Source organism: Telopea speciosissima, chromosome 10, assembly GCF_018873765.1.
Source record: "Telopea speciosissima isolate NSW1024214 ecotype Mountain lineage chromosome 10, Tspe_v1, whole genome shotgun sequence".
Taxonomy (NCBI): domain Eukaryota; kingdom Viridiplantae; phylum Streptophyta; class Magnoliopsida; order Proteales; family Proteaceae; genus Telopea; species Telopea speciosissima.
Window position 1 is genome coordinate 51,377,786 of NC_057925.1, and position 13,911 is coordinate 51,391,696.

Consider the following 13,911-nt stretch of genomic DNA (forward strand, 5'->3'; position numbering starts at 1 on the left):
ATAATGAAAAATGTAGCTCCTTACTCTTTCAAGTCAAAGAGGCATTAGGACTAACAACAACAAATACATGCCAACCCATAACACTCTACACAACAAATCACCACCAAATGGGAAATCATGCTGCACCTATATCGTGGTAAATTGATGTCTTCTCATAATCCTATAAGAACTACACAGAGTTGACAGCAAGGAACAAAGGGAAAGAAATATAATGTAATCTTAGAAAATAGGAAGCCATTCTAGTGAAGTATGAGTAGCATGCAACTAGAAAATGTGCATTAAGAGATCTTAAACCATCTAGTTGTGAAGCTATAATAATGTAGCCCTTCAAAGCTCATTCATGAGAGCTATGTACAAAATGGCTGAAAAAAAGAGAGTGAAATAACAAAATGTATAGACAGGCAACACAATTTTACAAGAATTCTTCATTCATTATATTAAATTTTGCATGCACTTCATTCAGCACAAAACGTTAAAGCCTAAAGCAGTGGAATGGTGGGGAGGGCAATAAAAACTTTAACCCTAAAGCACAATTCGATTGGAAATTATTCACTCACTGTCTTGTATTTTCAATAATATACACGATAGAAAACAGAAAGCACAATTGAGAAATATAGAAGGACATGATCATGGCACCACAAATTTCTTCTTCCATTGAGAACTATTTACATAGCTATAATTTGGTAAAGAGCAGGAAAAAAAAAAGTTGTGGGAAAAAACTATTACTGTCACTTGAATCTTTCATCATCACCTGAAATATCAGGATTCACAGACACATTCATTCTAGTATAGAGAGAGAGAGAGAGAGAGAGAGGGTAAATGTAGAGTTTACCGCAAGAAACGGAGATGGATCCTTCCAATGTCTCCGACCTCACTAGCAATGGCATGATTCAGGAATTCTAAAACCCTAACCCTTGCCTTTCTTTTTTTGAAATAGTAACTGCCTACAGAAATACTTTTCTTCATAGGCGTTCTTCAGCCATCGATGGCCACTTCAAATAGAGCTTGAGCCCTACCGGAAACCACAAAGAGAGAGAATTTGGTCGGAGACGGGAAAGATAGTAGGTAAGAGAATCCTCGCAGTTACAACCATATGCATTGACAGAAATGCCACTTTACATTGTTCATTATGGGATTCTATTAAAAATTTATATTGCCCCCACCGGATAGACCTTTCAATGTCCTGCTCTTCACATATTGGTCTTTTCACCGTTTTGTTAATTTTCCAAATGTAACCCACCCTTGTTACATGAATAACAAGTTAGCAATCCAACCTCGTTATTATTTACTTATATTTTTTCCTTTATATATATATATATATGAAAAAACCAAGACGATGCCTATAAGAGGCCAAACCAAACACTTCAAACACCGTATCGGCCTGATTTCAATCTAGCCACTTAGCTAGTATATGCATAAAATCAGGAAAAATGACTACAACTGGACCGAACCAACCATTTGACCCATACATTACCCTTACAAATAGGGGCAATTACTATCACTACCCTACACTTAACCTATATTTATTAAAATTACCCTACCTTAAACTTCTTTTCTGATACTACCCTGCTTTTAAACTTTCACATCTCCTGCTACCCTCATGTTTTTAAATAACCAGATTGCCCTTCCATTTCACCTAATAACCTGTTAATCTATTTAACCTACCATTACCCCCAAAAAAAAAATCTATTTAACCTATCATTTGGTCCACATCTTCTACTTTTTGAGTTTTTATCTGTTGCTGTAACTGGAGCGTTGTTGTGCGCATCGTGCGGCGCAGCCGCGGCCATGTGTGCAGAGTCTGTGCACACATGGCCGCTGTTGTGCCTCACGATGCACACAGCAGCGCTCCAGTTACAGCAACGGATAAAGGTCCCTACTTTTTTTTTTTTTTTTTTGTCATTAAAATATTAAAAAATGAAAGCACCCACCCACTTCTCTCTCCCCTTTTTTACTCCATTCGATTTTTTTTTTGTTTTTTCTTCAATTGTTCTATATAATTAATTTTTCATTCAACATTTCATTCTCATTGTTCATCTTGGAACAGTTCATGGTTTCAAGTATCGGTATCATATCATCGGTATCAGGCAATATGTACTGGTGTTGCTAGTCACCGATGTCAATACCGTGCCGATACCATATCGGTAGCACGGTATAAACAAGGGGTAAAATGGTCAGAAAACTCATTTTTAAGGAGATTCCGGGGTAATTTTGCCCAATATAGCCAATCCAGGCCGATACCGTATCGGTATAATATCGGTTTTGTAGGTTACCGATACTCGTTCTAATACTGTGCACTAAAACCATGGAACTGATCGACTCTCTTCAAAAATAATAAAAAATAAATTAAATAAAAACAGGATGAGAGAGAAGAAGTGGGGTGCTTTGAAGAGAGTCGACGCACGGTATTGGAACAGGTATCGGTAACCTACAAAACCGATACGATACCGATACAGTATTGACCTGGATCGGCTGTATCGGGCAAAATTACCCCTGAATCTCCTTAAAGAAATGAGTTTTTTGACCATTTTACCCCATGTCCATACCGTGCTACCAATACGGTATCGGCCTGGATCAGTTGTATCGAGCAAAATTACCCTGAATCTCCTTAAAAGATGAGTTTTCTGACCATTTTACCCCTTGTCTGTACCGTGCTACCCCGATATGGTATCGACATGGTATCGATATCGATGACTAGTAAAACCAATACGTATCACCCGATACGGGCGATACGATACCGATACTTAGAACCATAATCTATTCGAACTTCGAAGAAGAACGATGAGGATAAAATGTTGAATACAAAATTAATTAAATTGAAAAAAAAAATGAATGGAGTAAAAAAGGGGAGACAGAAGTGGGTGGGTGCTTTCATTTTTTACTATTTTGACAAAAAAGGTAAAAAGTAGAAGATGAATGGGAGGTTAAATAGATTAACAGGTTAGTAGGTGAAAAGGTAGGGCAATTTGAGTATTTAAAAACATGAGGGTAGAAGGAGATGTAAAAGTTTAAAAGCAAGGTAGTATTAGAAAAGAAGTTTAAGGTAAGGTAGTTTTAGTAAATGGCTAAGTGTAGGGTAGTGATAGTAATTGCCCCTTACAAATAAGTTGAAAAGGTTCCTACAAACCTTACCACTTGGGTTCAAGTTGACATGGTTATAGAGAGGTCTGGTTTGGATTGCCACTTGTCAAATTTTTTGTTGTTGATTGCTTTAATTTTTCAGTACAATTGGTTTACCATGTTAAACCTATTAATGAGAATCTTTTTTGAGCAAGGAGGAGGGGTTTTGTAGAAAGAGAAAGAGGATGGATGATGAAGAGCTATCACTTGAGAGCTGGTTTCGGATGAATTTTAAAGTCAAACGATCAGATTATTAGTGGTGAAATCGACCGTTGATAGAGAAGAAGAACCGAATGAACATTTTGCAAACTTATTCATCCCTGGAGGAATACGTGATAACGACCGGCTGAAGAAGGAGAACAACTAGAAGAGAGATGTTAAAAAAAGAGGAAAGGGACGTGAGAAACAGACCTAAAAAGGAGGAAGGAGATCATGAAGAAGAATAGTGAGAGTGAGAAAGAATCCTCCTTACTTACATGTTCAAGGGGACACCTCCGCCACCTATATTTATTGTTCAATTCATATGACAGGTCCCATGGTTCCCCACACCAATTAACGTCACTGTCTGAAGTGAAGTGAAGCACAAGAGAAAGGAGTAGCAGTTGCGCACAGTGGACAATCTGTTGCTAAACCCAAAAAAGGTTTTGGAGGGAGAGGGGAAGGAAAGGTTTTGAAGCAACTTCAGAAAAGTATAGATCGAACAACATGTATTACAAAACATGCACCCTTAATTTTTTTTGGGTTCAGTTTTATTTATTGGATTATTATGATTGACACTTAGAAAAATATCAAGTGAAAATTTGAATCCTGACTATATTTTATACCTCAATTAAACATACTCACTGAGTTTGTATATGGTTATATGTTATATTCAGGGTATTTTTTGCTGCTTATAAATTCCAACTCATTGAATCTGTATAAGGAAAAAGTTCTCTGTTCGGGAGTGTGGCCTACACCAGTACTCCCATGAGTCTATCTCTCTCCTCCCCCATGTGAAAAGACACCTTTACCCCCTTATTTTAAGGAGGAGAGAGATAGACACATGGGATTGCTGGCATAGGCCACACTCCCGTACAGAAAACTGCCTCCCATTATTAGATGTTATATTTCCTTTAATTTTTTTGGGTACTTATAGTGGCATTTGGGATAATGATGAATTAATGCTCAATGCTCATTAATGCTCCAAAGATGCTGCAGAAATCAAACAGTACAAAGATCTTCAAAGTGATTGCTCTGCTTCCTCTCACAGCAAAACTGAAACTTCATAGTGATTGTTCTGCCTCACGAATAAAAAAAATTGTGAGGATTGTGAATAAAATAAAGGTGAGTGGTAGCGGCGCTTGAGCACTGCGAGCGCTGCTATTGATATATTAATTTTAACCGTTGATGAATATAGATTAATCTAAGCCGTCCATTGTTTTTCTACGATTAACCTATAACCGGCTGTTACGGTGAGACTCTCTCTCTCTCTCTCTTGCAAAGGTGCCCAGGTCAAAGCAGAATGAAGGTGGTGCTAGTTGAAGGCTCTGCTACACACCTCCGCTGCTGCAATGAATTAAACCCTCCGCAACCCACCCTCCGCTACTGCAACCTCCCATCCCGCTGCATCCCTACAATATCGACGTAGGTCATCGGCTTCCCAATCTCATATCAGAACAACAATGTTGCCATAGGGTCATCGACTGACCCAAGCACAACCTCCGACCATCCCTGTCATGGAACCCAAGTAGTAACCCTCTTTTCCTTGGGTTCCATCGCAACCTGAGTCGAAACATCTCCAACACAATCAAAGTCATGGTGTACTTTTTCAACAATTAATTTAAAGCAAATTAGGGCATCAATTGGGGAACAGAGAGAGAAGCGGGTGTGTATCATTCTCCTCCCTCCCTTCGTCTTCTTCTCCTTTCTCTCTCGCCCTCGAGTCTGTACTCTCTCTTTGATTTCCTTTTGGTCTTGCACTACCTGCAACGTCGCCGGAATTTGTAGTGTCTCGTGAAGAGTAAAGATTAGAAAAAATTACTTAAGTTAGATTTGGATCGATCAGAGAGAAACTCTTCACTTCTTTCTTTCTCTCTCTCTCTTTCATGGCATTCTCTGTTCACTTCTTTCTTTCTCTCTCTCTTTCTTTCATGGTAACGTTTCTCTCTTTCTTCCATGACCCATATCTCCACTCTTCAAGTCTCTCTTTCTCTCTCGGAAATTCGGAAATTGAAATTAGAAGTGATATTAAGAACTCAAACTCCAACGGAAAATTTGGGTTTTAATCGCAGAAGAATTTAATGGTTTCTTTCCAAAATTTCAAGGTTTAATCAGAAGAATTTAATGGTTTATTTCCACAATTTTGGGGTTTAATTAGAAGGTCGAATGGGAGTCATCGTCTCCGTGGCCCATGTTGATGAAGATGAGAAGAACTCAGCGCCATCCTCTTGTGTCTTCTATCTGTTCCATATCTGACCCGCCTCTGCACATCATCTCCACTTTGCTCTTCTTTTTTTTTATTTTTATAAATCCATTTCGCTCCTTCACATTTGATAGAAGAGGAGTTAACCGGTTGTAATTGTATCAGAAAGTAATAGGTTAAAAAGACTTGTAAAGCAATCAACGATTAAGATTAGCCTAGATAAAGATCAATGGCTGTTATTAAATGTTGCACTGCTAGTAATATTTTAGAATGGCAATGCTCGAACACTGCTACTTTTTTTCCATAAAATAATACCTGTTTTTTAAATTTGTATTTATATTTGATGGGGGGGTAGGGAACAGCCCTTAAAATGGTAAGTAACTTAGACCCTCAGAAACTTATGGTCTACTTGTTTTAAGTAAGAAAGTGAAAAGCTATCCGAGAGCACTGGGCTGCGACTATCACTCTATCAGGAGCAGTTATGTGGAGTATGATTTGGAGAACGATAGATTAGGGTTTCGGCAGCAGAGATGTGGCAAGGGATACGTACGGGATTGTAGCGTATCGGTTATTGAGTCTTGAGTCTTGACTGCGGACACTTTATTCGTTAATGTCAATGATATCGTAACGGGTTGTTATTTGATTTGATTTGATTGATCCGTTAGAAGATGAAAATTTTGGTGTTTTATTAAAACAAACTTTTAAGGGTTATGATTATGATCATGGAGGGGGTCGTTCCTATATTTTCCCCATAAAAGATTTGTCCCTCTCAAATCATGTCCAGGGTTTAACAAAATGCAATAAAGACTCGTCTCTCTCATATCGTGTGCAGGGTTTTACAAAATGCTAAAAGGACAGTCTCCATCAAAACAAGCACGCTTGTATCCCCTGAGCCCCATGTCTGACATTAATCTATTATCCTAATTACCAAAATTTTGAACCATGTAATAATATTAGTAATTTAGTATATTACAAAAATATATATATATATATATGAATTACTGATTTTTAGGCATGTAATAATTCTTTTTAAATATATTCTCTACCAAAAAAAAAATTTCCTTTTAAGTTACATGATAATATGATTTCGAACTTAATCTCACGAAATTAGTGCAAATGCAATCCCATTTAATGGGGATTTTTTAGAAGATAAAATTTATTGCTATTTTTTTTTTTAATATTTATAGATTTACTGTTGTTATTTAGAGACTCATTGGCAATGTGAAATTTCGTGAGATTGGTTTTTTTGATCAAAATTTAAGGATGTTAACTGATCAAATTCGGTCGGATAGTGGCATTATCATATTCGTATATAATTATAGTCGAACAAATTTGGATAATATCCTTTCGATTTTCGGACGGATTTAGATATTTTTTGGATAGTATTTTTTGAATACGAATTCTCTTAAATGGATATGAATCCAGATGGAAATGGAATACGAATTTTTGACCATTCGTTGATATATTTACCGGTTTTTTTTTTTTTTTTTTAATGAAGGTTAAAGTTAAGACTTGAGAGTTCAGCAGTTACCCTTTCTTCTACTATTCTTAATCTTTGATTTTCTTATGTTTTTTTACTTTTGATTTTATCTCGTATTTATTTTAATAGATATGTGATTCCATGTATCACATTGCATAAAATAATATATATAAACCAATAGAAAATCTAAAAAAAAGAATCACATTATCTTAAATTACAAAATTATAAAAAAAGTTATTTTTCTCTTAATTCTTTTTTCGTCATTATTATAGTTTATTATCTTGATTAAGAATATACGTTTTTAAATCCCCGCCGTTATGATTACCAATTTTCCAAAAAAAACCCTATATTCATATCTCCGATCATGCGGAAGCGCTGTCAGAACTTCTTAAAATGGTTTTCAAAACATACATAAACTACCTACCATGTCTTATTTTTATCCCTTAGAAGTAATTTGGTCTTTTTCCAGCATGATAGGCTTTTGAGCATTAGATATCGTTTTAACTTACTCTTTTTCAGTTTGTTTTATTATTAAATTACTACTCACATTTTTTTTTTTTGGTAAACATTACTACTCACATGTATTTAGGCACATCTGCATTCATCCTTATAAATTTCAATACACTTCCACGCATTTTCAGAAATTTGGGCACAAAGGGCATTTTGGGTATTTCAAACTTAATTTTTTGTCCGAATCTTTGGGATAATTTTTATCACTTCACTTTCATGATTTAACCCTCAGAAACATATTTTAACATTAAAATTGAATTTTGGGTAGGGTTGTGTGCATTTCATACATTTCCCCTAAAAGGGTATTTTGGTCATTTCTTACTTTTTTAGGCATATCCTTAGTTTTAAGACCTAATGTTACATAGTTTGATGTTCTAAAATCTTAAGATAAATGTCTTGTTTTTACAGGTAGACGGGATGGGGTGCACAGGTTGCTACGGGCTGTGCGTCGTAGAGGATCTTTATTGCATCTAGGTAGACTTGTGTTACCCCCTTACGACGTAAGAGGGTAACATAAATCCTTAGCGAACCTTGCGAGGCTTACTTTGCATCCGCTCCACCGGGTTTGTTGGATTCCCTCTAGTACACTTACAATTGTGGAGATGCATCGTATTTTCGATAAGATGTGACAACAGTATGTTGAAGAGAAGAGGCAAGTAAATATTCCATATACTGCACAGTCCGGGTCTCAGACTCAGTCACTAGACCATATATAGATGCATGGATTTTGATTTTTTGTGTATCCACCTCCGTTGATGTATCCACCTCATCTTGCCTATCCACTATAGTTTCTTTACCCGTCTGAGTTGAGCTAGGGGAGCCACCAATCACATAGAGATAGTAGTCAAACGGTTGCGAGTGACATGGGATCCTACTTCCAACGGTTCTGGTAGGTCACTCCAGTAGAGCTTCAACAAGCCTCCTTCACGTTGATGGGATGATGATGAAACTGACAATAACCCATACAATGGACCACGACATTCGATGCACTGATGGTATTAATGTGGTATATATAATTTCATATTTCTTTACATTATATGCCTTTTCAAGTTAGTGAAAATAATAAACTCCTATTATTTTATTTATTTATTTATTTATTTTAATTGAGAACTTTATATATATATATATATATATATATATATATATATATTGTAGAGGGGGGGAGGATCGATCATTGTGTCATGATGACAAAACACTATGATAACACAATGATCGATTTATATGTCTATCTCTCCTCAAATTCAAAAACAAAAATTTAATATTTTCTGCTTTTTTTTTTTTTTTTCTATCCATTTCTTGTGAACCAAACATAGCCTAAATCCCAGAGTGTTAGTGGAAATATAACCACCATTCCTAAATAAAAGGGAGAGAAGTGGGAAGGTCTTCTTTATGAACTTTTTGCTTTTTATTATGGACTTGGTCTTTGGATTAATCATCAATAAAAAGATAAATACCAGTGTCTCCATCAGATTTAATTGATGATAGTATTAGTTTAATAACAAAGGGAGACACAATTGACAATTGAAACCAATTGATTTTGAGAAAGAAACTTAAACATGGAAAACTGCCCAAGCAACAAGCACCACTAAATGAGTCAATGATGTTTGAAGACTAGCCTTTTCCATTTTGAAAAGATGAAAGAAATACTTCGAATCTCTCATCTTGTTCAAACAAGGGTATTGATTTGGACTCTCCTAAATCTTAATATTAATGTGATAATTTAATTTATCATGTAAATTGCCTCTTATTTAATTAATCAACTATGGAATCCAACTTTATATTATATCAATGATGCTAATGATATGACAACATAACCTAAATGAATTATATTTAATTAGTACATGTTTAAGTCTTTTTATGTGTTCAGATTTCAAGCATAATTGTGATCAAAACATGACAATTTTTGTTGACTCAACAAATACAATGTTTTAAATATCTCTTGTTTTGTTCAAAGTATTTTTTTTAATACCAAGAAACCGCATGTTCAATCCCCTTGCATGAATAACTCAATTCAAATTTTTGGGTTTTCATCTTTTATTTTTATTTATTTTTATTATTGACTTAAATGAAATACAATTTTCACTCTAGATCTTGGACCTTCTAGTACCAAAATCGAAAAAGTAAAACTAGAAGGCAAAAGATTTTCTATTCTATATAGTGAAAAATATTATTTATGTTATAGCAAACACCAACAAAATCACGAAAAGAAACAAGAACCAAGCAAAAGAACACAGAGATATAACGTGGTTCACACACCAGTATGGTGTACTACATCCACGGGCGAAGACGAAGATGATTCACTATGCAAATCGGAGAAAAATTACAATGGAAACTCTCAAGAACACCCAAATCACTGCTGCTGCTCTCTCTCAGAAACCCTAGAACGAAAACCCCAAAATCTTCCTCTCTCTTTACAATAAAGCGGGTACGCCACCAAAAATGTCGGAGCGGGTCATTCTTTGAAACGGGTCCAAGAATTCGAGACATGCATAACAATTTACCTTGCATATTTTTTTCTTCCTAATTTAGTTACATATTACACATCTAGTTGTTATGAAAAATATAGAAAAAAAAAAGATGGAGAAAACTTCACATCAAAATCAACAGCTTCTTCCTACAGCTGAGCAAAGGTATAAGGGAAATCCAAAAAGGATACAAAAGAGAAAAGAGAACTCAAAACTGTTAGGCATATGGCCAATTCCAAGGAGATCAAAATTACAAGCCCGCTAAGCATGAGTTGATGGCACAGACAACACTGAGACTGGGGCAGAGCCCTTGCAATATTTACCATTTAGATGACTCTTGAACTCATGCTTAAGAGCTATAAATTACCATTCTCGTCCGGTTTTACGATTGATTCAAAGACGGCACCACAAGGCCATCTAACAACTTCATTCCTTTCACGATTGATTACTAACTTATGTTTGTTGATGAAAAAAACCTAAGTATGGAAAGTCAATTCAGATCCTCTGAAGCATCACGATGTTGCATGGAATATAAACCCAAGCAAGTGGATGAAGTTGTCAAGCCACAAATTGCAAGATCAAAATCAATATTGGACAACATTGAAGGCATGAATTTGAAAAACATACTTAAAGATCAAGCTTCACTACTATAAGATGACCAACTGGAAAGTGCTTCAGAGCTTAAGTGGCTTAGACATCTCCAAGGATGTTCATCATCAGCATTGACGACTTCTGAATTAATTAGTTTAAACTTCTAATGTATTTTATTTTCCTAAGTATAACTTGATTCTCATATCACTTAAACCAATAGGGCTTAGCGTTATAAGTACTCAAACATGACTTAATGGTTTAACCTTAGTTAGGTGACTTCGCCTATGATTATGGGGGAACATTTTAGACTTATATTGGTAAATTTAACTACGCATATTGACAAAACACTTATGGGAGTTCAAATGCCAAAAGGATCTGGCATTTCAAGCCTAAAATTCAATTTGATCAGTGACCCGGTCAACCGGCATAAAGGCAGTCTGTGTTACCCGAGGGTAGTGCTGTCCAGAACCCTTTTCCTACACATCTTGCGATTTCAAAGGAAATTTAAGAGACCATACATTAATAATTGGCCAAAGCTCAAAACATAAAAGTTCTATCTCTCCAAGTTAATTTTCATATGGTTCAAGCTAGGGCTACAGAAAGGTCGAATTGGGTCAGGGTTTTTATAATCCCAGTTCAACACTGATTCCCCTTAGTTAGGCCTAGCCCCAGCTCGGCCCTAACTCAGGGCATGAAAATCCAACCCTGACCTAACCTTAGGGTCAGGCCAGACTGACCCTGATTGGCCCTAACCATGGGACATGACAACTATGGTGTTATGTCCTTTTTGGTTTGGATATTTTAGTTCACATCAAGTTGTTTCCTAATCTTAATGTTTGCTAGGCTAACCTTTTAGATGCGGTATTTTAGCCAGATGATTTGAAATTCTATCTATTTTAATATAAAGTATCATGGGCTATTAAGGTATATAAGTACCTTCCAACTAAAGTACTACTATATCTATTATTATGCGCAAAATTACATGAAATTGGTCGATTTTAGGTTGTTGTAGTGATAAATTAACCATAATTATCTTTAGGAGATGTAGGGGTCGGGCCAGGCTAGGGATAAGAAGAAGAAGACAGGGCCGGGTTGGGCCAGGCCAAGGTTGAAACCTTGGGCCCGCCGTCAGGACCAGGGTATCGCAACCTAGGATCTATTTGGGCTTAGGGTGGGCTCGGGCCAATAGGGCCAAACTTGCACCCTAATTCAAAAAAGTCAACCCAAGTAAGGTTATGGCCTTTTCACTGACCAAAGGTTCAGGCGGATTGTGGGGCGGTAGGAGTCTAGGACTGTTCACAGACCCCAGTCTATGTGCTTGTCAACTGGCGATCAACTGGCTATATTCAACAGCTATAAAACAAACATTTTTTCAATGGGGTCAATCGATCATCAAAAAGGTTGACCGGATCTACTAACTTAGAGTTTCTTCAGACTCTTTGGCCACATATTGTGGTCATTCCTTCTCTATTTAGAAGAGGTTTTGTAAGTGGCTAACACTTGTGACCCAACTTATATTAGATTTGCATAATAATGATTATTGTTTTGGTGTGCTTAGTTTCGTAAATCATCCATCTTAATTTTAGGAAAATCTGATCTTGTCTATAGAGAATTAAATTGTTCTTAAATTAAAAAAAATTGTTATCTAGTAAGTTGACTCGTCAAATGATGGTATTTGGATATGGGATCTTTAGTACTAGGTTTCATAAAGCTAGCTTTCCAGCAAGTCTGACATTGCTCAAATCCGATTTGTATTAACAAAGTTACATCTTGGTCAAACTTTTTTTGGTGTGCATTGAATGTTGTTAAAATCATTCACAATGGAAAATTACTTTTAGATATCAACACACGTGATTATTTTACCACTATTAATGTTTTATCATAATAAGAATTATGAAATTTTCAAGAAAATCCCAGCGTTTGAAATAAGAAACTTTCACTTACCATTGAAAATTCAGTTTTTGTTTTTGAATTGAGGAATAACTTTTTATCCTCTTGGAATTTAATTTTCTAACTATTTTTATTGGATCCAAATAGGGGGCATTTTCTTACATATGAATAATATATTATGTACATAAAAAAACAAATATAAAAACAGTTAGAAAATTAAATTCTAATCCATCGATTACACATCACATAGATTTCCACATTTATAGCACTCTCCTCACTACATTCTCGTGGTAATCCCAAGCCCGGCACCTATTCACGGCACTTGGGTTACATCACATGTCCATACACAATCCACATTCCATTTCCATACATAGCATCATTCAATCATGATTGTATCTCATTATTCTTCACATCAGTCCATAAAGATAGGAATGTAAAGTAACATGTAATGCAAAGTATTCATACACATCCACATGCATAGATTAGTTTGATGCCTAATGAGAAACACACCATAAAATAGTTCAAGTGTTCAATCCACTCACAAAAGTTGAAGCATAGGTAAACTTAGCTCCCGTGTAATACGCGTCCCTTTCGTACGCACGTTAGCCTAACATATCAATATACAGGTGCACGATAGGTGAGAAGGTGTTTGGTTGAAGTCCCGGAGTTGGAACTCCAAAACAGTAGCAAAATACACTAAGCGGACGATGCTCTTTAACCTAAGCAGATCATGCCATCATCCGCCTGCTGTATCGTCTGCCTAGGCTAGAATTGCAGCATTTTGGCCTAAGCTCGAGTCTGCCTTAGGTCAATGGCCAAGAAGCCTTCAGAGTCAATGTGGGGGGTGTCAAAGGCTTCCAGCAAGGCTATCAAATCAATAGGTTTGATCCCATTAGGATCCACAAGGCAATGATTGATTCCTTACATCCAATTCCCCAAAAATTGAAGGTCTACAAAGGAATTTCATGGTGGATTGGCCATGGAATGGATAAACAACAGATTAGGGTCATAAACTAAGATAAATAACACCCAATAGAAGGCTTAAGTACATTAGATCAAGAAACCCTATCATTTGGTTTAAGATTAGATAGGTATCTACATCAAGAGTCCTCAAATTGGAGGTTCATCAAGGGGGTTCATTGCAACTATGCCAATTGGCTGTGGATAGGTGATCCTAGGTCCATAGTTGGTATCTTTAACATCACATAGAAGGTCCCATTACAGTAGGGTAAGAAGCCCCAAGGTTTGGCTAAGGATTGAATAGGATTCCAATCAAACCCAAATTAAAATAATCTAGAATTAGCATAGTTTAACTTACTTACAATGGGGTTAGCTTAGGACAGCAAGGGGGCAAGCTTCAAGGTTGGGATGGAACTGCAAACTCTCCTTCCCACGAGCTCCAAGGTCCAAGGATAGCTTCTAGGTTAGCTGAAGTAAAGATTGAAGCTCAAGGA

At 36.3% G+C, this 13,911-nt stretch overlaps 1 long non-coding RNA gene across 1 annotated transcript; it reads right to left on the bottom strand.

Annotated features, from left to right (window-relative positions):
- Positions 1–527: 527 nt before the first annotated feature.
- On the bottom strand, positions 528–10,309 carry LOC122641553. Its single transcript, XR_006329928.1, has 3 exons — positions 10,300–10,309; positions 7,053–7,057; positions 528–661 (listed from the first exon to the last, which is right to left on the bottom strand). It is a non-coding gene; the product is annotated as an uncharacterized LOC122641553 (long non-coding RNA).
- Positions 10,310–13,911: the final 3,602 nt, after the last annotated feature.